This window comes from Liolophura sinensis, chromosome 6 (assembly GCF_032854445.1).
Source record: "Liolophura sinensis isolate JHLJ2023 chromosome 6, CUHK_Ljap_v2, whole genome shotgun sequence".
Taxonomy (NCBI): domain Eukaryota; kingdom Metazoa; phylum Mollusca; class Polyplacophora; order Chitonida; family Chitonidae; genus Liolophura; species Liolophura sinensis.
Window position 1 is genome coordinate 35224425 of NC_088300.1, and position 27180 is coordinate 35251604.

Below are 27180 nucleotides of genomic sequence, written 5' to 3' on the forward strand. Positions count from 1 at the left end.
AGTTGGATAAATGAATAAGCCATGATGGAATGGATTGTGAAATGCTTTAACCAACACTTGGATAAATGAATAAGCCATGATGGAATGGGATATGAAATGCTTTAACCAACAGTTGGATAAATGAATAAGCCATGATGGAATGGATTGTGAAATGCTTTAACCAACTGTTGGATAAATGAATAAGCCATGATGAAATGGGATATGAAATATGACCTTGACACATTTTATGAATATGAGTGATTTATTGTCCAGATTTATTCAGCAATCTTCAGTTCCACTGAAGTAGTACGAGGCTTATTATAGTGGATGGAATTAGTGGAAATGAATTCTTACTCTCTGGCCTTGGTGTGTCCAGCAGGTAACCAGCAATGCTGACCAGAGGAGATTACCTAGGCTTTCTTTATTAGTCTGGCCACAGTGCAATCGGGTGACATTGATTAAGGATTGTCTGTGTAATTGATGTCTGGGACAGACCAGACTGGTCAGTGTTAGCCCAGACTCTGGCCAGTTGTCTGCTGACCAGCTGATCCAACAAAGAGCATTGGCTGGCAGGGGATGAAAGGAAGTCCCTTACATCATCGGTCTGGTGCAGGATGTGTCAGACTGTGGTCATAAACTGGCTTTTGTACTTCTTTACACTTCAGCTCATAACACCTCCGCCCTCTGCCTCCCATTTCTTTTTTCCTTCTTACTGCTTTATCTCTGCTTGTTTCCCCCCAGTATGATGTCACCCGTGGAGGATGGTTCCAGTACACTGAAGTGATTTGGTTTCTGAAACATACATATGTGAAAGATATGTATAAATTTAATTAAAGACATATATAAAGTCATATTAATCATGTTGGTGGGGGGATGTCTGTGTGAAAAAGTAGAATTTTGGCCACTGGGCCAATCAGGGCTCTTGGAAATCTACTTGAATATACGAAAATTTTTGTGAGAAGAATGTAAATAAGAATTGTTTAGGGCACAAGAAAGAAGCTTCTGGATGTCTCATATGGCACAGGCATATAATGGTTAAATCTGGTTAGCTTTGAACATCTTTTTATCTTGCTGAACTGGAAAGGTCGAAAAGCAACAAATAAATACAATTAACTTTACACATCTCCACCCAGAGCTCATAAGTGCATGTTTATCCTGGTGAAAAAAATTGACAGGAACTTGGCAGTGGGCCTTGATCCTTGTGGGAAATGGCCAATCTCCTATGTATACTGTTGGTAAATGTAATGTAGTGTAAATCAAAGTTCAACTCTTAACAAAAATGTCCATAGCGGTTATATCCAGTATCTTGAATGAATGAGTAATGAATTGTAATTAACAGTAGGTAAATGTTGTTTAGAAGGGTTTTTACTGGCTCATGCTGCTTAAGGAAACAGGTCTGGTTGAAGGCGATTCAATCCATGAAAGAATCTACTTGGTCTCTGTCCACACGTAGTCTTGCTACAGATTTACGTACAGAGGGTACCTGGTGAAGGGCAGGGGTTTACCCCATTCATAAACGTTAATAATCAAGTAAATAAATAAATGAATGTTGGCATGATTATTTCGAATTTTTACCTTGGATGATAACTAGCTATATGGATCAGAACCGGCTTTTTTTTCCCTTTTTCTCTGTGATTGTCCAACTTGGTTACATTATGGCAGACATGGTATAACATTAACAGGGCAGCAGAGACTATCATTGGGTTTATTTTTTCATTGAGCGAATCACCAAGGAATCCCTTTCATGAACTCTCTTTTCTCTGACCGGAACGTCTTGAAGCTGTTAAAAGGACAGACTAACATGCAAGTTGGTATTGATGGTCAGCTTCCTAACCAAGATCCAAGAATCTTCAATACTCTGGCCAATTGTCTGACATGTATACATAAACACAGCCGCTAGAGGTAGACCTGGAACCGGTGCAACACGATCAAGGTGTCATAACAGTTTGAGCACCAGGCACCAGATGGCGCTGTCATTGACGCCTGTTGTAATGAGACCCAGATTTGCACCCAAATGATCTGCTTGTACTTGTCTCAATATGGTATGGATTGAGTGGCTGATGATGAGGTGATAAGTATTGTGTGCTTCTGGTCCCCTCCCCTGCCCCTTCAGTTATCTGCTGAGATGGTAATAGAGCCCTACACTGTCACAGCAGGCAATCACCTCATATAAATACTTACCACCATCAGCTAAATACTTACCACCATCAGCAGGCTACAAGATACTCAAAAAATTTCCATGATGAATATGTACAAGGATATGTGAACAAGGTTAAACAAGAGTGCAAAACATTCAATGTTGGGAATTTCAAACAATAAATGCTTAATTTGTGTTATGAATTTGAGTTTGTATTAAGGAGGAATTTAGTTTGTTCAGTTTCAGTTTTGTTTAGGGGAAGTGGACATTTTAATTTTCTGGGAAATAACAAATGCATGAGGGGTTTTGTCTGACATTCATATACCACATGTAAACCAAGAAAAGGTGTTCCAAGTCAAAACACACTTTTAAAAGAAATTAACCCACCGTAAATGACATTAAATTTCAGCCAAACAAATGTGTATTTTAGAGACAAATAATTGCAATAAAATTGTTTATGTAAATAGTCTAAAGTGTTGACCAAAAATGCATTTTCAGACAGTTGCAATAAAATACTACATTTGATACTGAAATTTACAAGATTCTAGGAGAATGTCATCTTGCCTGCCAAAACAACCTCAAAGCACTTTTTCAAGACGAATAGAACTTTCAGAAGAAAGAGCAACTTGGTGATGGTCAAAATTTAAGGTCATCTGCAGTATATTTTGTCAGTTTACATTGTAAACTGTCACCATCAGTTTAAAACCCATTTCCATGACCCAAGCATGAAATTCTACTCAAACATGTATTGTTTGTTCATGTTTTGTATGGAACACTGAGCATGATGCAATAATTGATTGATTTTCATTCAATCAAAATAATCTGACAGACCACACCCAGAAAACTTAATATTTGTTGATGCATCTATGCATTTAAATTGTTTAGTTAACCTGTGGAGGGAATAAATTTGAATCATAGATGGTTATTATTGGTGTATCAGTTATTAAGAAAAATACAGCCCCAATGCACAGTCTTCTTTCTCTATGGCCTTTACTTTGTGCTGTCTGACCAAGCTGTACAGTACACAGGGTCTAATTAGGGGTAATTAGTCTCTCTGTACACTCACACTGGTAAATAGAAACCTGGAATTGGTCCAGTGGCTGTGGTTTCCAGGTGTTTTGACTGGCATGAGCACTCAGGGGGCATCTCACAGCTTCATCAACAGGTCTTTATGCCACATGGAATTTAGCACATCCATGCCTGTTTACATCTCCATGAGCTCTGTCAGCTTCTCCTGTACAATACAAGCAACTTCTATTTCCATCAACATCTCACCTTAGCTCTTATATTTTCCATGAATTCTGGCATGCTTTTTACCACATTCCAAACTGTCATTGTTTCTAATTAGGATTGAATTCGAAAAAGCTACACTTAGAGTGCAGCCTACAATCTTGATCTATTTGAAGTGCAGCTTGGAGCCTATGTTTGTAATGAGCAGACCAAATGGAGTTTACTTGACTGTTGTAAGTTTCACCCTTGGACTCCACATCAATTACCATTTCTACACCCTACTTCACATTCCTCTTTCTGTTAATGAGTGCAGTCCTCAGCTCAAAGCTCTGTCTTTGCATATTCCAGTTGGATACAAAGTTCACTCAAGCCATCCATGTCAGTACATATTGGTGTTAAAGTAAACCAGAGCATTGCCTTCAAAGTTCTCCAGTAAGCTGGCATGGTGTACGAGGGTATGTATACCCCTGTGATGATGATGGCTGTTAAGAAAAACTGGACACCTCACTAACTCACTTTGACAGGAGGGTAGTTTCAAAGGATCAAATCAAAAGAATTAATGTTAAAAACAAACACATGAATGAAACCATATTACTTTTGTATAGGGTAATTAATGAAAGATGTTGTCTTTTGTAAGATGCTAGTCAATAAAGTAGAATTGTTAGGTGAAAAAATTATAAGACTAGCTGTGAAAAGGACACCTGTTTAATTCGCTGGCTAAATAGTTCGGTCCAGATGAGTTCATATCACAGTTGAACTTTATTCATACATTGGACAACTCCCACTGGGAACCAGTCATTGAACAAGCAACTGTCAGGAAACAAGTGATAGATTGGACTGCTGTCAGCCAACACCCAGGGAAGCAGTCAGGAAACCAGTCAAAAGTTGGGAAACCGTGAGGAGATCAGTCACATATTCAGCAGCGGACAGGGATCCAGTCTTAAGACTGGGAAAGCATCAGGAAACCGTTCATAAATTCAGCAACTATGACATAACCAGTCATATACTGGGCGTCTGACTGTAGTGCAGCTCTAGACTGGGAAACCATGAAGAAAGCACCCAGTCATATATTGGGCAGCTATTAGGGAAACAGTCATAGATTGAACAAATTCTAGGGAAAGTGTCGTGGATTTAGCAACAGGCACAAAACGAGTCATAGCTTGGGCAACTTCTAGGGAAAGTGTTGTAGATTTGGTAACAGGCACAAAACCAGTCTTAGATTGGGCAGCTTCTAGAGAAAGTGTTGTAGATTTGGCAACAGGCACAAAACCAGTCATACATTGGGCAACGTTTAGGGAAAGTGTTTTAGATTTGGCAACAGGCACAAAACCAGTCTTAGACTGGGCAGCTTCTAGGGAAAGTGTTGTAGATTTGGCAACAGGTACAAAACCAATCATACATTGGGAAACTTCTAGGGAAAGTCTTGTAGATTTGGCAACAGGCATAAAAGAGTCATAAATTGGGTAACTTCAAGGAAAAGTGTTGTAGATTTCGTAACAGGCATAAAACCAGTCATAAATTGGGCAACTGTCAAGAAACGTTAGATCAAGCAACAGTCAGTGAGCCAGGCATAGACTGGGCAGTAGTCTTGGGAACACAGGTTGGGCAATAATCCTAGAAGCAGATTGGGAAAATAGAGAGCTAGAAAACCAAACACAGATTGGGAAATAGTCCTAGAAACAGTCACACATTATTCAGTTGTGAACTTAAGAACCAGACAGAGACCAAAAAAACACTGCTAATAGACTGGGCAAGGTAATTGAATAACAAAGCATGAGTCAGAGGATCTATGATAAAACAAGCACCCGATGACAGACTTGGCATTAGCTTTGTTAATCTGTCAATAAGTGGACATTGGCCTGAATAGATGTGCCAGATTAGTCATTATTTACATACATGTACATGTAGACATGGAATGAAGCCAATGATTTGATATTACGCATGTGATACTGCATAATGATACAGTTTATAATAGAGCATAATTTATGGTAGAGTCAGAGGATCAAGTAGTAGGTCAGATTGTGCTCTGACTGGCCTTGTTTTACCAGGCTAGACATGCAGACCTATATCAACGAATTACCATATCCACTGGCTGGGTGCAGTTGTAGGACAAATGTATTTGTTTGTGGTTAAATACATAGTAGATGTTCGTGTGAATCCACTGGCTGTGGACCCGGGAGGGGTCAGTCAGTTTGTGACTGACAGAACTCTGATTATCTGGCTATTATCTCCCCACTGCAGTGTCAAGTGCAGTCAGGGCCCTTCCAATGCATTGTGTTATCAGTGAAGAGAACAAACAAACAGCCCTCCTGTTTCAATGAACCCTGAGTTTAGTAACTGGATACTGGATACAGACATGATTTTGCAGTGTAAAATTAGATCTCGGCTCAGTTGCGCACAATAGAGGCTTTCTTCTCCAGATTTTAATGGGACATTGAGACTTATTTTATACCAGTGGTAATTATAAACTTGGAATTGTTTGTCTGTTGACTGTCACCAAAAGGACCTGGACAGCATTGTTCTAACCACTCATTTTCACCTACATGTAGATCAGAGCTCACCACAGAAGTGTTAAGCTGAAGTTTGGTGGTTTTTGGGGATGGGAATGGAAGGGGGACATAAAGAGCAGCATTGTTTGTTTATGACAGACATATCAAGACAGATTAAACAGCATTTTGTGTACTAGCAAATGAAAAAGCCATTTATCAATCTTTTCTTTTCAGATTTTAGTCATTTGTTGTATAGTAAATGTTTGTCTGCTATAGGAAAATGAAAAATTTATGCGCTGGTCTAAGGTATTAAAATGGAACTATTAAAGCAAAACTTTAAAATTGTTATTTCTTTTCACTTTATTAAGAAAATAAAGAAATCTGTACAGCTTGAAATTTACTCAATTGGCTGAAAAAATAAAAGGAGTCTGTTGTGTTTTCAGTTGATATTTTTGGTAACTTTTTGGGTGGACAAGCAGGGAGTTGGGGAGGTCAAGAATGGTAGGTAGTACATGTGAGGGTCCAGTGATAGGGAACGCTCCCAAACATGTTACCTGACAGGTGTCCAGCCAGCTGATCACCCAGTTATCTCAACCTAATCCCCACATTCCTTAAGCTCCTGGATTTTCTTGCTGCTAAGACAGTGTTCGCTAGTTTTGCTGATAGTAAACAGGGTCAAGAGTTACGTGCCCCTAATATGATACTGTACGGAGATAGTGCCCAGTGAGTCACTCTGCAAACACAGTATTGATGACTGATCTTAACAATATAGCTACATTAACTCAAAGTTTAAGGAAACACAGTTTATTTGTATTTTCCGTGCTCTGTTTTGTAGTATTGAGGTAAAAAGATTTCAGGTAGAAAGGCCCAATTAACCTTACAGGTGGAAGCCAGTCCTACAGTGGTTCGTGTATAATGTCATAAATACAGATTTTCAAACAATACCTGCCTTTTTAGATAGTGTATACCTTTGTTGGCTGTGGCTACAGACCCTCTGTAATTTTCCACAACACCCCACCTCACTCCACCCCACCTCACCTCCTATTTATTGAATGACATCAAGTCACAATAGAGTATCAGTCTTTCCTTGCAACTGTCCTATCATTCAGACAACAAGTAAATGTGGTCTAAAAAGAATCTGTGTATATGATGTATGATACATCCAAAAATAGTTTCCACTGAATATATTACTTAGGTAGCCTGGTATGGCATACAGACTAGTTGTCGAAGCGTGGAAATCTGAAGTACTGTTGATAAATGTACTATTAAGGCAGCCACCATCTCAAAAGGGACTACCTGTGGTCATTTGTATACAGGTGACAGTCCTGTTGAATGAGTATCTAAAGAAATCCAGAAAACTTAACTTTCTGTATGGTGGTATTTCTTATTCACAGTACACAGCTGCTTATTTAACTACTGGTTTTTAATGCAGTTGCTGAACCACAGTGTACTCATGACTGAAGAAATTCCATAAACAGCATAGCTCTGCTGAAGGATGTATGATATGTTAGTGTACATGTTGAAGCATTACCATGGCTTGTGATGCGTGTACATTTTCGAGCATTACCATGGCTTGTGATGCGTGTACATTTTCGAGCATTACCATGGTTTGTGATGCGTGTACATTTTCGAGCATTACCATGGTTTGTGATGTGTGTACATTTTCGAGCATTACCATGGTTTGTGATGCGTGTACATTTTCGTGCATTACCATGGTTTCTGATGCGTGTACATTTTCGAGCATTACCATGGTTTGTCATGCGTGTACATTTTCGTGCATTACCATGGTTTCTGATGCGTGTACATTTTCGTGCATTACCATGGTTTGTCATGCGTGTACACTTTCGTGCATTACCATGGCTTGTGACACATGCACATATTCAAGCATTACCATGGCTTGTGATGCGTGCACATGGTCGAGCATTACCATGGCTTGTGATGCGTGCACATGGTCGAGCATTACCATGGTTTGTGATGCGTGTATGTTTTCGTGCATTACCATGTTTTCTGATGCGTGTACATTTTCGTGCATTACCATGATTTCTGATGCATGTACATTTTCGTGCTTTACCATGGCTTGTGACACATGCACATATTCGAGCATTACCATGGCTTGTGACACATGCACATATTCGAGCATTACCATGGCTTGTGACACATGCACATATTCGAGCATTACCATGGCTTGTGATACATGCACATGGCCGAGCATTACCATGTTTTGTGATGCATGTACATCTGAAAACATCACAAATCCTTTATTGTCACATTCGTTACACCGTAGCCTTCAGTCAAAGGGCGTTGTCCTAATCATGTCCGTCTGTGAGGCATTCCACAACGGAAATCTTTAGAAAAGGAATAGTGTATCTTCATGATATTTGGTTTAGATTGTTTGTCTTCACCCACAGTAGGGGACGAATCATGTAGGACAACATTTTAGCGACCATTGACTTGCTATCTTGTGTATGAGGACCAATTGCATGAAGGCATTTCCGACTTCAGTCAGAATTTAGAAGCTGTTATTAGATAAGAGTTGACCAAATCAAAAATCTTCTCGTAAAGGATATATGAAACTCTTTTGTTTTATTTCTTAATGTGCATATTATGATGTGTAATAACAGTGTAATAAACAGTACAAACAAAGCTTTCTCTTGGGACGGGGGGGGGGGGGGGGGGGGGGGGGGGTGAGGGGAATGGCTTCAGTGCAAGTACAGTTTTCTTAAGGCTCCAGTGGTCAGTTCGAAATAAGTAGCTTGCAGCGGTGACGTCACCGATGATTCCTGTGTAAAAAGAACTCTATGGGGGACAGACAGAATGGGTCTGGCCAAATGAGGGCAGCTGTAGGCGTGGGGAGGGGGCGATAAGGTGGCCTGAAGAAGCCATGCACCATCTATATACTTGTCTAACTTCACCCAGTTGCAAGCAAGATCAACGATGGCATAATTTACAAAAAAAATCCTACTGTTGACGGAAAATATGCATAATATAGAGGGGTAATTGACAGGTATAAAAATACCCCCAAAAATAAAAATTTTTTAACAAAAATTCCAGGGCATAATTTTGTTTTAGGGTTCCTTTTTATGTATGTTTCAAGACAAATGTTTTGAAAATTTTGACTCAGAAATCAGAAATGACCTTGTGCAATTAGTCCCAAAATTCCTATCTGTATTACACCATCATATTAGAGCTTTTCAACAATGTTTTTTGACCTGTTACCTAATTTCTTGAGGTCATAATTTATTGCTAGAATTATATATCCAGACCTACTGAATGAAATCTCCATTCATGGATAAAATTTCATATACTGTAAGTCTTCAACCATTTCAACCACTAAAGCATTTTTTTCAGTGGATATGCAATACAATGATTTCAATGCATACAATTGTTGTGAAAATGATGCTAAAGTTATTTGTGTCTGTCATTAAAGATGCAAACTTCATAAAACTGTGCAAATTACTTCTCTACGCCCCATAGTTCTCTCAGATATTTTCAAATTATTGGTTGCAGAGGCTGTTGAAAAGGTTGAAGAATCAAAGTAAGGATTTAGGCTACTGCTGGCTACCACAGACCAGATAAGATTTTGTTCAGCGTCGTTTCGTTCAGTGTAAGTGTTTCCAAAAGTGCAAGATGTTAAATAGTGCATCGTGTCTTTGTAATTGGTAGTAGAACATAGATTTCTGGTTCTGGTTTCTAGATTTCTGAGGTGATACAACTGGGTAACTTATAGTGCTGTCTGGGTATTTATTGGTAGTTGTCCAAGTTTTGGACAGAGTGGGTCATCAGGTCATGAGTGCTGGCTTGGAATTTATTGGCATTTGCCTGTTTTTGGCAGTGGCCTAGTGGACTCAGAAGTGCTGTCCTGTTATGTACTGGCATGTATCCAACTTGTGGAGAGTGGGCCATGCATGTTTTGGCCTGGTAGCTATTGGTGTTTTAGCAACTTTTGAAAACAGTGGTCTAGGAGGTTCAAAGAGCTGTCCTGGTATTTGTTGCTATTGTATTAACTTCTGGACACAGTGCACCGGCTGAAAATGTTGATCTGTGTGTATTATTTGCTCTGGACACAGTGCACCAACAAGCTACAAAGAATGCAGTACTGTACTTAGTTTGTATACTGCATAGCTGGTTGAGTGAGATATTTATGTGCACTTGTATTTGACAGACTGGGATGGTGGACACACTGGGTAATAAACTCCTCTGACAGGAGGCCCTTGTGCATGATTTACCGCTTCCTCAACATTTACCGCTGAACTTCAGACAAACCTACCTGAGGGTTTAAGAATGGCAGATTTTATGACATCTTAGTTTTCTGGTAATGTATACTTCACTCCCCAGAGTGGTGTGATTAGATAAGAACTTTGTATGTTAATGATCCTGCGTCTAACCTAAGAACTAGAGCTTGGTGTATGTAATCAAACAGGCTGTCAACACCATGTATATACATACATGTACACACTGTACATGTATATGTACCTCCTCCCTCATACAGCCACCGGTTTTTCAGGCCAGACAAACCCATTCTTACATGGTAATCCTTCGTGTGGCTGATACATGTATCTAAAGTTTCTTGAACAGAAATATACAAGTGGGCCTAAAAAAATTAAATCTGAACAAATACATGTGCCCTGCATGGACTCTCTTGGCCTGCTGGTCAGTTTCTCGAAGATATCTTTTTATTGCTGTATTAACATTTTGTATTAAGTATTACAGAAAATTAGAAATACATAAAATCATTTTTATTGTGTAATATAGACTTGAACTGATGCAGAACTAAGTCAGATTTGGTGTAGAGTGAGTCTGATACAATGGAGAGACGCAGTGTAGAGTGATCACATCTAGCCTTGGTATTATATTACATTATATCGCATTACATTATATGATATTATGTTATGAAGGTTTAGATTGATCTTGTATATAGGATACGACAATGGCAGATTTATCCCTCTACAAAATGAATCTTTCTGCTGCACTGTAAAGTAAAAGTGTTGCAAATATAGCAGTAGTTTGACTAGGTGCAACCCAAAAAAAAAAAAAAAACAATGGAACAGCAGTACGTGTTATCGTTGATGTTTTGTCAAGATTCAGCTGTCTAAGCTGAATCCCTCTTCTGCACTGTAAAAGTAAGAGTGCTGCAAATATAGCAGTGGTATGGCTGAGTGCAACAAAAAATCCTGACACAATAAATCATATATCACATCATCATTGTTTTTTTTGGGCTTTTTTGTCAATGTGGCTTTTTCATGGACTTAATATGGTATGTCATTTCTTGCAAGGTAAAAGTCATCAAAGATTTACTAAATGAAAAAGGTGTTGGAGGTAGGGTGGGACGTGCGAGAATCTGATGACACCTGTACGGCCTAATTAGTTATAATAATAAAGAACATGCTCCAGGTGCACAGAATAACTCCATATACATACATTTAACTTTGGAAAATCCTGAAGAAAAAATAGCAAAGAAAACAAAAGCTGCCCATTTAATGTCACCATATAGGTGAGACTATTTATATTATTACTTCTGCTCAGCACTGAAATGACTAGATTTTGTGGGAGTCTTATTTGCCTGGTAACTTTTGATGGTAAAATATTGCTTTGTGAGGTACTAAGTTAAGTCAGAAATAGGCCGTTCATGATTTAAAAAATATGAAAAACTACTTTTTCATTAAATATCTCAACCCATGATATGCTATGGTAAAGTGGATTGCCCCAGCATAATATTAATGTTGTTTAGGCAAGAATAAACACAAGCCTGAGGCTAGCTGAATTTTTATTCTTTTTCATTGGTTTTTTTTTCATTTTTCTCTATGTCTTTTACTTTTTTTTTTTTTTTTCCAAGGTCTTCGGCTCCATGCCCGACCGCAGGCCGTAAGCTCTGGTTTCATAAATTTCTTTTTCACTTTGGTATATACATAAACTGGCTACTTGCCTCTGGTAATTGATGACTTCACTCTTTTGGATATGGGTCATATCTACATGTAATTCATACAAATATTGGCACATGGCCAATCTTTGGTGACAGGTTTTAAGGTAGAATTTATTGGTGATGAGTTGTGATTCAGAAATGCCATATTTTTCTGTATTACCTATATGCAGTTTGATATTTCTGTCATTCTTGAATTGGTGCACATAAAATGTCTTGCCGACCTTAGCTGAAACATGTGAAAAAATTTGTGTTAAGTTGTACAAGTATCAAGATGAGGATTATGACCTACAAAATTATCCGCGTTACAGTTAGGACAGGTTTACCTTTGATTTTATGCTGTAGTTCCTGAAATTCAAAATGACATGTCAAGGTCATAATTCCCTAAGAATGTTTCATAGGGGAAAACCAGATCTATAACAACATTTTCTGGAAAGTAGGTCTGATGTTTTAAAACTTGAGTTGCAAAGCTGTTATATGTGGTCTTCAGTGGTTCGATGTGGTACTGCATGTGGTACTGCAGTGAGATCCCCGGCATGCTGGTCATACACATGCACCATATGTGGTTTACTGAGAACCTGATGCGAGGTTTCCTGTCAACCACTGATAGATGCTGCTTACAAAGTTCACCAGAGCAATCAGCCAAACACAGTGTGTAATCCAGTAAAGGTCAAACTACAAAGGTTTAGTTAAAATGTGAATTATTACTGTAGAGTGTTGCCAGTGTGCAATACATCATTGAACAATAATGTGTGCCTAATTAATGGGACATTGCTCTTTATTGGGTATTTCTGTGTCCTCAAGCTACTTGTATTCTGTGAAAAGCTTCGGTTTGAGTCACATACAGAATTATAGTTAATAGGTAACAGGAGTTGAACCTATTGCCTTATCAAGGTATATTAAAATTGCCTTTTCCTATATCCTTCCTATAAAGAAATAATAGATCAACCTGCTTTATTTTGGGGGGTTCATAATATTGATCCTTAGCCTGAATCATCCAGTCCTTTGACTCAGCACTGGGCATTGAATCTATTCGTGCATAAATGAATTGCTCAATCTAATCATAGCATAGATTGCTCATTCTTATCATAATCCATATATAGGATGGTCCAGTTGATTCATCTACTGTATGAACTTTCCAATCTGTTAATCCATAGCATGGATAATTCAATCTGTTTGATCTGTAGCATGGATCATCCAATATATTAATCTGTAGCAATGATCATCCAGTATATTAATCTGTAGCATGGATCATCCAGTCTATGGATCTGTAGCATGGATCATCCAATCTGTTGATCTGTAGCATGAATTGTCCTATCTATTCATCTGAAGCATGAATTGTCCTATCTGTTGATCTGTAGCATGAATTGTCCTATCTATTCATCTGTAGCATGAATTGTCCTGTCTATTCATCTGTAGCATTAATTGTTCTATCTATTCATCTGTAGCATGAATCGTCCTATCTATTTATCTGTAGCATGAATCGTTCTATCTATTCATCTGTAGCATGAATCGTCCAATCTGTTGATCCATAACATGGATTGAGCAACCTATGGATTACACTATCTATTGATTCGTAGCATGGATCATCTGATGTATTTATCTCTAGTATGGGTCATGCAACTTATTGATCCACAGCAGGGCCATCCAATCCGTTGATTGCTAACATGGATCCACAAATTTACTGAGCCTGCAGAACAAGCCTCATGCGATTTAGGGATTCCAGTTAGGCTGAAATCTTATGTTATGCTCTTGTGGCCTTGAACACACAGGGTTTATTGTTTTAGAATGGTAGAGCCAGTTGTGTCCCAGGAGCCCTAGTGCAACACTGTGATTTGTTCCTCCCTGCCAGATTTATAGCACATGGACAAATATGAGAGGAGGACAGAATTCTGTTAGGGGAATTCCATATCAGTGAAGTGGGTCTATATACCCCAGGTCTGGCAACTGAGGCGGTGTACAGAGCTGGTGTTACCACCACCCCTCTCCCCTAGCCAATGTCTTGTTCTGGAGCCAAACTTGATGATTTCCATACTGGACTGACCCAAGTAATGCAGGTTCCGTGGGCTTTCAGCATTTGGCTTTAATTCCTTCATTGTCGCAAACTCCATTATCCTAATTCAGGCGCTGTGAAAGCGCTCCCTTGCGTCGGCAGTACAATAGAAGTAAGGCCGTTAACTTTGTTTTGGTATTCAGAGCATTATGAACGTCACTCTTCCACTAAATTTGACACCCCACATTCAAGCATTCATTTGCTGGTAGGTTTTTTTCACTCTGCCTTCAGGTGGCAGCGATTTTTTTAGCTTAAAACACCTTGCATTGAAGGAAATTAGAATTGTGTGGGTGTGAAATATGGCTTGATGGGCTGTAGCTTTTGTTTTCACTCAGCTGACATTTGATTCTCTGGGCAAAATGATGGTCAAGAGGCTTATTATAGCTGGTGGCATCTCAGCTATGTCTACCAGTGTTTGAAGTCCCAGTGAGACAGCAAGCCTGGTACAGGTGCTCAGCAAGGTTAGCTTGACCTTCCCACACACATCTACACACCTACGCATGGAGCAACCCCAGCAACAATCACAGCACAGGAAAAAGTTTATTATGTGAAGATTTCATCTAAAACTGTGCACAACTGTGTACTCTTTGAGAAACTGTAAATTGATCCTATATTCATCACATTTTCAACACACATTAAATATTAATTTGTCCTCAGTATCTAATCCCATTAAGAATGTTTCTGAGTGATATATCGTTTATCTTTAATTGAATACACTGTAGTTATCTATAATACAATCTTTACTATTGTTCATGATACTCTAGATTGTCCTGAGGACTGTAATGTATACGTCAGAAGGGAAATTACCTGTATATGCATGTTAATGAGTCAGGTGAATGTGATAGGATATGATTGATAGGCTGCTTGTAAGACGTATGTTTAATCATGTTAGCATAATGATCAACAGTGTAACTTACAAACTGTTCTTCAATATGAGATGTCAGTTGCTTGGTGAACTAAGTGCAGTAATCATGAGAGTTCAAGCAAAAGACTTAAGCACGGAGAGTAAAACCAGAACGGTGACAACAGTGTGACTGTTGGCAAGTCGTTACACATAACAGGTGAAGTACAACACCCCCCACAAACCACGCCCCAACCAGTCACTTAACCCCCCACCCCACCCCACCGTCAGTTTACCTCAATTAGGATTCTATTCTAACTCTTCATACAAATGCTTCAATAACGGCAGTTTACCCTCCCCCCCCCACCCCCCACCCCCCGGCCTGATACCATGATTGACGCAGAATTAGATAAAAATAACATGCAGTGATGTCAATTGGAATTTGTCAGACATCACTGGTCTAGAATGACTCGAATGTCATATCCACAAGGACACAGAATGCCTTACATCTTTAACTCAAAAACTTGTATCAGTTAGCTTGTGTTGGCTTGGTTTTTCCTTTCCCAGTGAACTGGATACAGTGCACATGTAACAGCTGTTTGCAGGCATCATCTGACTGTCACCATTTGCCTCAGTAGTATGATCAAATTTTGAATTTCCAAGAATCTTGTGTCAGCACAGTTGTACTTTTGGTTCTTCTGTGGAACGAGTCACTTTTCTCCCTCACCCACCCACTTACCCCCATTTCCTCCCTCCTGATCAATGGTATCTTTTGAATGTACATGGGATTGGAACTGATTTATTGGAGTGTAACTGATAGAGATCTATAGATAAGTCTAAGGTAATATGCAAGTAGTATAACAGCAAAATATGCAAGCTTCATGTTGACTTTCTGTAATTCTTCATCCTCGTGTGTTTGTAAGGTTTAGTCAAGCTTATTCTGAAGGCATTATTCTGTGTGCACTGGTAAAATTACAAGTTTTGCGAAGCCTTGAAAGAGCCAATCCAACCAATGTAGTTTTGTCTCAAAAATTAACTATGATTTGTATAATGGCTAGAGCTATCTTGTAGTTTACATTCCTCAAAAGTATTTAACCCTACATAGGCTGTGTTATAAACTGCCTAAACATGGCCATGTGTTGGTGCTGGTTATGTTCAGATCTGGTCATGTCACCATGCCATGGCACATTCCTCAAACAAATCTGGTGGTTACTTAATACCAGCCTCACAACAGTATCCCCTGTTAACTCTGGCGTTTGGTTTTGTTTGGCCAAACCCTTTTGTGATGAAAAACTTAGCTGGCATATCGCAATATGGTGCTGTTAGTAGCGACATCAAGTGTATAAAGTCAAGAGCAAATTCCTGAGTCTGGGGTTGAGGCAGTGGGCGACTAAGAGAGCCTTGTGAGGCCAAATGGCCGATCATACTGATTACATTGTGACAGAACTCGGGTCTATGTTTATCTGTATTACATTTCATAGTGTGTTAAAACATCTTAGCAAAGGCCTCATCAGCTTTATTGCTATGTCAAGATTCATTTTTAGTCCCTAATGGTGAAATCATTTCTAAATCTACCGTTTCTGCTTGACATCATTAATTCAGCAACGCTGAGAATGTTTTCTTATGGGGGGAAGCTTTTGTGTTCTTATAGAGGGAAGCGAGGCCAAACCAAGTTGCTTATAGCTCACAAGTTTTGCACTATGCCCTTTAATGTAGATCAGTTTCTGTTTGCTGATTGGTGCACAAGGTTTTTATTTTGTTCACATGTTTTGCTGTGCACTTTGTAGGAAGTCGCATGTTTTATCAGCTTCCAAGCAATATGTTCTTTCGAATAATGTAGTTATCTCCCTTTGATATGATGTAAGAGTGAGTGAGTGCTTGGGGCTTAACGTCGTACTCAACAATTTTTCAGTCATATGACGACGAATATGATGTAAGATGTTAGGAACACAAAGTGTTATGTATAGAATTCTACTGTACAGGATGAAGTTGAAAACAGCTGTTTTTGAAAGAAGGTTAGAGCTCTTAAAATAATACACCAGTCTGTAGACAGGGATTTGTTGTCCAAACTTGTCTTAATATGCATCATTGTGGGGTAAACAGTAAAAAATTATGGTATAGTCTTAATTGGCTTGTTGCATCGCATAATTAAGTTTGAAGATCCCCTGGGCCTGTTATTAAGAATAAGCAGTTGGGGAAGCCTTCTGATTTGTGGGTGTCTCAAGGAGGTCTTAACCAACTGTATATCTTTGTCAAACTGAATTAGGCAAAGTGGACGTTTGGAACAAAAAACCTGAGTTTACAGCATTATATGTTTATTAAGTGTTTTGGTGGGATGGACCCCTGTGTCTTTCTAGCTCAGTGGTATAGCCATCTCTTTAGGGGTTGATTTGATTGCTCTGTCACTTCATCAGGGTCAAAGGTCAGCTAACACATGCAGACTATTCCACAAGCATTTAGTCTTGCCCCTGATGAAGACGTTTTTTGGGTGCCCATGGAGTGGTAATTGCCACAAATAGAGTGGAATTTAGACATATGGCCTGCTAAGGGTGATTTCTCTCAAGCTCTAACTATGCCAGTCTGCTGTTTGTTCACCTTGTCATCGGCATGTGACATATACCACTAAGTAGAGATCAGTGGTATTTGGGCCCTAGGCTAACAACCATACAGACTCTAGGTGCAGTAACCATTCGCAACAAACCTTTGTTTCCTCTCTCTTTACATGTGCACTGATAATAATGAGCATATAATCAGCTTTAAATGAATACCACACGATTTGTGCACAGTAGTGAAAATATATTGAAAGTAAAAAAAAATGTGGAAAGTAAAACTAATCCCATTTCTGGAATATACATTAGTTAATGTGTCAGTAACTACTTCTGATTTAAATGTTGTGTCTGTATACATAAAATTTTGGGTTTTTAAAGTTTGAATTGCAAAAGCATTACATATTATAATGCATGTCAATGGTATAGTGTCTGTAACATTTGAACTGATCACAGAAAAGCATGTACTGTGTAGCAATATAATGTATTGGTAAATGGAGAAAAAACGCAGGAAGATTTGTGTTTTATCTGTTCTTGGATGAGTTAAGGCTTTTATAGCTCTGTATGTCATACATCAATGAGGGTTCTTGTTACTTACATGTCAGCAGCAGAGCTTTGTCAAGCTATCATCTGTCTGAGGTGTTCTTGTTAGATCCACATGGCTTTGGAAAGCAAATAAACAGCCCCAGTGAAATGGTAGTGAGCGGGCAGTTATTGACCCCCTGGGGAGGTTTGGGGCAGGGGTTACTGGGCAACTAAGGAAATGGTATCCCTGCAGGGCCTCCTAATTGGGCACCAGACTGCAAAGCTAGTTAACACCAAATCCTTATGTTTATTTGGCTGGCTTTTCTGAAAGATGGCAACACTCCCTTTAGAGAAAAATCTGGTTTAAAAGTAATTGTGCTTTTGTTTGTGCGATTGCATAAAGGTTATGGTTGTGTGTAAAGAGGAAAAAAATGAAGAGAGGATGGGTGTGTGTGTGGGGCGGGGAGGGGGAAGAGGTGTTAAGAAGGTTTTCGCTTGTGTGTGCCTGTAGAAAGTGAGTGATGCATGAAGAACAGGCTGGGGACATGGGTTACTGCAGGATTTAGTGGCATATGATACTGGTATTTAACCAAATTTTTCTGGATAGTCAAATGGATTCGACAGAGTAGGACATACTATTGGCGTTTTAATGAATTTTATGAACATGTGCTGTGTAGAAATTTAAGGTGTCAAAATGAAATATCTGTACCCTTGAATGAAGTCTTCTGTGTGCCATGTGGAATTGAGATAGTAATGCATGTTAATACGTGTGTCTTATTTTTCTGTAATACAGCTCTTTCAAAAAGCACTGTTAAATTAAGCAAGAATGAGGTGAAGTGAATCAAATTTTATCACAGTTACATATGAGATAAACAAAGTGTCATTGTTTACTTATAAACAGAGTTACAATTCCAAGGTATCGGAATTCATCAGTTGGTTTTGATTGATTTATTTTTTTATTATGTTGGTATTTAAGAATATTTCACGTATATGATAGTGGCCAGCATTACTCATAATCAGCAAAGCCGGAGGAAACCCATGACCATCCACAGGTTGCCTTATAGACCTTCCCACATATGGGCCCTCTCCACAGAGAGGAATAGTTGGTTTTGCCAAAGCATATCAGAGAAATTATCCTTTTGAATTGCCTTTGGGTAGGGGCCAGCACTACTGTGGGAAGATACCCAGCAAAGCCGGGAGAAACCAATGACCACCCGCAGGTTGCCTGACGGACCTTCCCACGTAGGGGCAGAGAGGAATAGTTGGTTTTGTCAAAGCATATCAGAGAAATTATCCTTCAAAATTGTTAACATATTTAAGTGTGATATATGCAAAATCATTCTTCAGAGTTGTATGTGTTCGTAAACATCTTCCTGTTGAAATATGAAAGTTATGTCATCATTCTAGACATGTGGTCATTTAGTGTCTAAATTGTTTTAAAGAAGTTTTTCTTTCAGGCTTGAAATATGCGTTATTCTTAAGATGCATAAAATAAATTTGCTTCTATGATTTTTGTAAAAGAATTTTTGCTTCGATCTCAGAAATGTAGTTTTGTTCCTGTGCGTCTACAATTTTTATAGAAGTGCACCTTGTGTCTCACATCATACACATAGCAGTATTTCAGTGTTTATAGGTGAAGTGACAATGACACTTGTACACTGAAAGTGTCATTGTGTGACACCTAGCCTGCTGGTAAGGAGGTCCTGGGTGGTCACTGACAATCCCCTTATCACCTGTCCCCATGCACGCCGGGGGATATTGTTTCAACTTGACTAGATAAAGTGTATAGCCACACTAGATACACCAAATACATAACCCATGATGCGCTGTCTCATTTACATGCAGTATTGGCCTCATTAAGTCCAATAAGCCCCGTGCTAATGCATTAAAACTGAAACACTTCTCTGCTGTAGGTGTCGCCCAATGCGCTGAATACCATACCATTGAAATTATTATCATTCCTCAGCCCTTTTGCTTGTTGGTGTGTAAAGGATTTACGCGCAAGTTCAGTACATCATCTAGTCCAAAATGCCCACATGAAAAATAGCCTGTACGGTATTTAATAATTTCAATATAACTTTTATAACCTTTCCTCTGTTTTATTTTTACTTACCGCAAGTGTGAGATAGTTAAAAGCAACAAAAGTTTTTTCTGTGGCTGTCTCACACATTCCTGGCAGTTTGTTCAGTTGTTTAAAATGTCATATATACTCAATATGGCAGATGCTTTGTAGACTTGTGTGATTGGTTCATGCTCGAGAATGATGTTAAAATCACGTCGTGACCATATAGGTAGCTTGTCTGTAGTGATATCATTTGATGTCATATATGGTAGGCTGTCTGAAGTGATGTCATGACCAAATAGGTAGGCTGTTTAGTGATATCCTATGGTGTCGTGATCATATAGGTAGCTTGTCTGTAGTGATATCATTTGATGTCATATATGGTAGGCTGTCTGAAGTGATGTCATGACCACATAGGTAGGCTGTTTAGTGATACCCTATGGTGTCGTGATCATATAGGTAGCTTGTCTGTAGTGATATCATTTGATGTCATATATGGTAGGCTGTCTGAAGTGATGTCATGACCATATAGGTAGGCTGTTTAGTGATATCCTATGGTGTCGTGATCATATAGGTAGCCTGTCTGTAGTGATATCATTTGATGTCATATATGGTAGGCTGTCTGAAGTTATGTCATGACCATATAGGTAGGCTGTTTAGTGATATCCTATGGTGTCATGATCATATAGGTAGGCTGTTTGTAGTGATATCCTATGATGTCATGCATGGTAGGCTGTCTGAAGTTATGTCATGACCATATAGGTAGGCTGTCTGTAGTGATATCATTTGATGTCAGGATGATATAGGTGGGCTGTTTGTAGTGATATCTAACATCAAAATGATGGTACTGTAAATCTTCAACCTTTTTGAATGCTTGCTAAGCGTTCATTCAAGCATATTCTGTAAACATTCTTCTAGATTTCTAAAATTATACTTTTTGTGAAGGCCTGAAACTAGCCAATCCAATGTATGTAGTGTTGTATCCAAAATCAAATTACAAATGTGCATAAATTCCTCTGAAATTTGTGCATCATGTGTGAAAAGATTGAGGAATTAGGGTATATGGGGATATAGCATTCAGTATAAGTGATATCAAAGTTTATTGTAACTAACGTATTGAATCCAAACCTGGTATATAAAGCAGTAAATTAAAATGTGAGAAAGAGGTATTTAATGTGTTCTGTATTAGGACTAAATTTTCTACCAGCTCCTGTCTGAATTACTTTAAAAATTTCCTCTGAAGTTTTAACTTTTATGCTTGCTGATCTATGGGGCCATGTGAGTCAGCTGTTTGAATATGGCAGTCTTTATTCTTTATTGGTGTTATGCCGTACTCAAGAATATTTCACTTATATGACGGCGGCCAGCATTATGGTGGGTGGAAACCGGACAGAGCCCGGGGGAAGCCCACGACCATTCGCTGCTTGCTGGCAGATCTTCCCATGTACGGCTGGAGAGGAAGCCAGCATGAGCTGGACTTGAACTCACAGCGACCGCATTGGTGAGAGACTCGTGGGTCATTACGCTGCGCTAGAGCGCTAACCAACTGAGCCACAGAGGCCCCCAAAAATATGGCAGTCAAAGAAGGGTACACTTCATGAAATAATAAAATTACATGGACTAAAGTTTTGTGAAATTCTTTTATGTTATGTTTTGGTAGCATTGTAAAGAAAAATTTTGGAAGCTATCGAGTCAGACAGTTCAGATATATATCCTTCGTCGTCAATATCTATAATTGTTACCCAGCTGTGTTTATCTTTAAGAAAACATTAAACATTGCAGCAATGTGATTGTAATAGCTGTGGGTGTGCAGTGCTTACTGGTTTTTATTGGATAAAGCCCTTCCCTATATCTATATCTTCCTTATTCCTTCCCCTGACCTTCCCTCAGTAAGACCCCACAGTAAGACTGTTATAAACAACTCCTAATTAATACTGATCACGCAGGTGTCGCTCCCTTTTAATTACGTCCTCATTTAAATATCTGGCCAAAATTTATTCATCCCCATGCATGTGAAAAGTGAAACTGTATGTCACCTACATCAATAACAATGATGCCCCCACTAAATATATCCATGCCTCATTCATTGAGCTAGATAATTAAAATATGAGTAGTGGTCTGAGAAATGTTTAGATGTAGGATACATTATAGAGCCCATCTACCTGCAGGCTCTTACCGATGAGAGAAGCAGATATTCTGTGTGCGGTAAACACTTAATTACCTTCGTTTTTATTATTTAAGAAAACTTTTTTTTTTTTGGTCTGTGTGTTGACATATCCGGGTGTGTACAGTGCACGTATGCATAAGCTAGCCAGCCGTGTAGTGTGTGCCCGCAGTAATGTTAACCCAGTAATTACTCACCTCCCTTAGCTTCCTCTTGTCACGCGGCCTGGTTAACTCTCAAGTCATATGATATAAATTATTTTGTTATTTGCTCATACCATTTTTGCTCACCCCGTGCTGTTTAGTTAATGGTATATGTCATTGACAGGAAAGCTGATTAATATTTTTGAAAAATAATTCTGTGCTAGTTTTGGGGTCTTCAGACTTTTTTGGTGTTTCTCTTTTCCACCTTCAATTTTTAGGCAGCATATAAGTAAATAGTATTTATGTATATACATGTATTTGATTAGTACACCGAAGACTCATATGAGTCTAAAGGAAACCACTTGTCCCTACAGGCACCTGATAAAACCTAACCAAGCTGCAGCCATTCCAACAGGACCTGGATTAGAGGATGCACCCTCTAATCTTAGTTAGGTCTTTGTGTCTTACAGTGAGCCCACACCTTATACCACAAAGCCAACAAGAACCCCTGTGAACAGTGTTGATTAGAGTGGGCTTTACTTTGTTATTTTTATTTATTTTTTTTTATTTTTTTGTGTGTGTGTTTTTAGTGCAATACAAATGTGCTTGTGTATAATTTTTTATTTATTTATTTATTTTTTTCATGCAGAGTTTGAAACCTAAATTAACCTTACATGCCCAACTGGATACATTATGAATGCTGTACATTAATGAGTCTGTAAGAGAAGCATATGCGTGAATAACTCACTATAATCCACCAGCGGAGTTGAGAACATTGTGAATGAAAGTTTGCCTAGTTGCTGGCTTTATGCTTAAAGTCCTATGGAAAAAGCTGGCTAATACCAGGACATTAAATCTGATAGTTTGAGGGTTGAGGGAGTGTAAATGTGGTCGAGGAATCCATCAATATGTCCCATATATAGGCTTATCAATGTAATTTTGTTCTCATGATCCATGTTTTGACTGCTGGGTATGTGTGTTTCATCTCAACTTATGAATATGTCGTGGTGAAATGTCAAAAATAGTGTGTTTGCGACCCCATTGCCAGCGACATCAATCAATACATAGAAGTAATATAACAATGTTGTCACTTCTCAATACTACTCAGTGTTTAGCAGAGGAAGACCTCATTTGTGACTGTCACTTTACCCTAATCTGCCTGATTTAATACTGATTCCTGACTTGCCTATGTATATTATACAGCATTTCATCCCAAATCTGTATCTCTTACCCCGTCCTGTATCTGATAATCCATATTAATGAAACCCCTCCTTTCTAACCTTATTCTCATCGACAGATTAATTGCTCTGATAATCTCTTATAACTCCAGTTTTTTACGCCAAGTCTTTTGTAGCCCCCAACCTAGCCATGTATAATAGTGACACTTATCAATTGATGCTTGTGCTTTGAATACAGTCAAAGTTGAGTGAATTGGATAGCTCAGTAAAAATTAAACCATCTTCATACCTTCAAGCAGGGAACTTCTAGACTCCCCAGATGTCATTGGTTGGTGACAATGAGCACTTGATGGTGTGAGTTGAACTCTTTCTCACACAATTTTATGTTTTCTGAAGATTAGTATGGCATTCCAGTGCATGCACTGCACATGAGAAAGTTTATCCGCAACTTTCCGTAGTTTTGGACCACTTTGAGGGGCTTATTGGTTAGAGCATCCACACCAGAATTGGGAGACCTGGGATCAAACCCAGGTCAGGTCATACCAAATACTGAGAAATAGATCAAGAAAAATAGGACTGGTTGGCCCTGTTGTGTCTGTGTGGAGTGTCATGCCTGGTGTCTTTGACTTCAGTGGTGGCAGCACTATAGCAGCATGGACTTGCCCTACTAATGACGGTGTATGTATGCACACCTAATGACTCCTCGTCGTCATGTGACTGAATAATTGCTAAGTGCGATGTTAAACCTCAAGCATTCATTCATTCCAAAGTCTGGTACTTTACCTTAGCACATCTTTTGTAAGCTCCCCTGAGCTCTGCCCGGTTTCTTCCCACCATAATGCTGGCCGCCGTCATATAAGTGAAATATTCTTGAGTACGGTGTAAAGCACCAATCAAATAAATAAATAAATCTTTTGTAAACTGACCATCGCCTTATGTGTGAAAAGTTCTGGAGTAGTATAGCATGAAACAACAATCAAACAGATAGATAAATAAATAATATAATCCATATTGAGGCACAATAGTTGGCATCTACAGTGTGTATCATGAAAGATATGAGGTAGCTGTAATATGATACACTAAATTAAGCCATTAGCAAGCACTTCATGGCTGCACTGGAAACAAGGTTGGACCTTGAACTAATTAAATTTGTGTATACAATGTTTGTTTATTTGATTGGCGTTTTACAGGGTACGCAGATTATTTCACTTATAGGACAGAAACCCCACAGCCATCCCCAGGGTACGGAGTGCCTGTTGCAAGAGAAGGGAGTGTCATTATACCTATATAAAAAACAACATTAATTCAATAATAATCTGTGTAATTTATCTGCTCTGATAACAAACACTTCATAATAATTGTCTGAGGGTCTTTTTTTTGAACAGTTTTTAGCAAGGTAAATGAGGTTTTTTCCTGGTGACCCAGCTTTCGGCAAATCTGTCACGTAATGTATGCTCTGGGAATTTCCTATCACCGCCCACTTACTTTACGGACAATCGCCTGTGACACAAAAATATCCATCACGGCTTAGTTCCGCTGAGTCAGAAGGCTTTTGCGCAGCACAAAAACTGTCGTCATCGTGTGGTTATTGTTTTATGTCAGGGAACAGGGGTGATATGGAAGAGTGAAGTGCAAAGACACTGTAGCCTGAGGGGGGGACGTGTCCAGTAGTACAGCCTAAACAGCCTAGGCATTGAACCCAAATTTTTGAAAACTTTAAACATTCTGCTACCTGTTCAGCCTGATGTGTAAGTCTTGGATTGTTTGTTTATTTGCAGATTCTTGTCTTGAAGTATGCAGATGTTAAAGTGATGATCAGATGCTTAGCCCAACATTTTGTGAGGTGGATTTTGATGAAGATAACACAAAGAATCAAATGGGTAATCATATACGAAGATAAAACCGGTATCTTTAACGTATGTATTTATAAGTGTAAAACGTTTTTGCCAATAAATTATTTTCCTAAAAGCTTTTTTGTTTTTGGGGTTCAGTGATACACTAATGCAATGCCCATAGAATACATTCCTTCCTTATGAAATATATATGAGAGTTGTTTCACTCCACTAAGCCATTTTGAGAACCAGAAGGATGTGGGGTTTCTGTACAAGTGTTTCTTCTAAGCCCTGTTGGAGATCTGACCGATGTAAGGCTGTAAGTATTGGCTATGCCTCGGTTCTCCATCCTGAAGTATTGGTTGTTAATCACCCTTAAAGTGCTCTTTCAGTCCAAAGAGAGGACAGACAGAAATTATAAACTGATGTAAAGGATAGCCTATGGAATATAGCTAGCACCACAGTTCAAAACAATTTACAATGGATAATACTATTTAACCCCTATAATTGAAAAAAAAAAACAAACAAAAAAAATTCTGCTCAATTTCCGTAAATTTTTCCTGATGTAATGTGACAATGTTCCTGATGTGAAGATTAAAACAGCAGATATGACGTTGAGTAAGGCAGTTATACTGTCATGCGCATTTGAAAGTATGACGTCATTTGTGGCCCTAAGACAGTGATGGGTGACTTCAAGTGTTCTTGCTTCATGTCACGGCAAAATTGGAAATGACAGAAAAATTTTTTTTTACAATTTAAGCTAGCAATTTAGACTATCTCTATCCTTATCATTTAACCTTGCTTTTAAGACATAAAGGTCTTGACATGAAGTAGCTCTTTGAGTATTGGCTGTTACAGCCACAGCTTGTTCTCCATCCTTAAGTATATTGGCTGTTACAGCCACAGCTTGTTCTCCATCCTTAAGTATATTGGCTGTACCACGATTTGTTCTCCATCCTTTGATATTGGCTGTAACTGTGTTCTCCATCCTTTAGTATATTGGCTGTAACTGTGTTTTCCATCCTTTAGTATATTGGCTGTAACTGTGTTCTCCATCCTTTGGTATATTAGCTGTAACTGTGTTCTCCATCCCTTAGTATATTGGCTGTAACTGTGTTCTCCATCCTTTAGTATATTGGCTGTAACTGTGTTCTCCATCCTTTAGTATATTGGCTGTAACTTTGTTCTCCATCCTTTAGTATATTGGCTGTAACTGTGTTCTCCATTCTTTAGTCTCATCTTTAATTATTGGTTATTTTCTGATTGTTATGCTTAAGTTTGTAACTTGTCTCCATTTGTGAATTTACAAGGATAAGGACACAGGATAGACTGAAGTTAGTCAGTTACATCTGAAACGGCAATGACGGCAGCTATTGAGATTAACCACCCAAAAAGTACATTTAGAAGCAATTAATAGTCGTAAAATATTACATCTGGAGCTATAAAACACCTTTCTAAGATCATTACATCTGTTACAATCAGGCAAAATGAGAAACTGAGTCATGGACGAAGTTTTAGGTTCAAATCTTTATCTACTGAAGTACCTCAGTGTATCCTGAAACTGGCCCTATAATTTATGTATCTCTCTCTGAAATCCAGTCTTTCAAAACAGGTTAATATCTGTACAGGAAGCAGATAATTCAGCCCAGAGTTGTGCCTAGCAATAAATTTATCATTGGTTTAGTGCATGTTGGAACTTCGCAGATAAATGAACCGTGTATTATTAGTCAGCCAGGTTCTCCTACATGTGGCAGGCCAATGGGCAGGGCCAGTGAGGTAGACAGAGCACGTTTGAACTCTCGTAAAACTGACCAGAGATATGTATAAACAGACCAGGCCTTGATCAGCTGGCACGTCGGTTGGCTCAGCACACCCGGTGACCTTTGGCCGGGTCACAAACAGGTTGCCAGCTGACAGGTTTAGGGTCATTCGGGTGCAGTGTTATGTCGTCATCCACATGCCGGTGATACAATCTTAGGAGGGTCTCCAGTGGCAGGACCGGCGAGCGGAAAAAGACAACCAGCTAAAACTGTGTCGTTTTGCGTGGGCGACTTAACATGAGTATCGGGTGGCTTCAAAAAGTG

At 38.9% G+C, this 27180-nt stretch overlaps 1 protein-coding gene across 1 annotated transcript in view; it reads left to right on the top strand.

Moving 5' to 3' along the window:
• Window positions 1-25574, top strand: part of LOC135468239 (DNA repair protein RAD51 homolog 2-like) — a 115963-nt gene extending 90389 nt beyond the window's left edge. Inside the window, exon 11 of the mRNA XM_064746381.1 lies at window positions 25043-25574. The gene's annotated coding sequence lies outside the window, so the exon portion shown is untranslated. The remainder of the gene's footprint in view (window positions 1-25042) is intronic.
• The last annotated feature ends 1606 nt before the right edge of the window (window positions 25575-27180 follow it).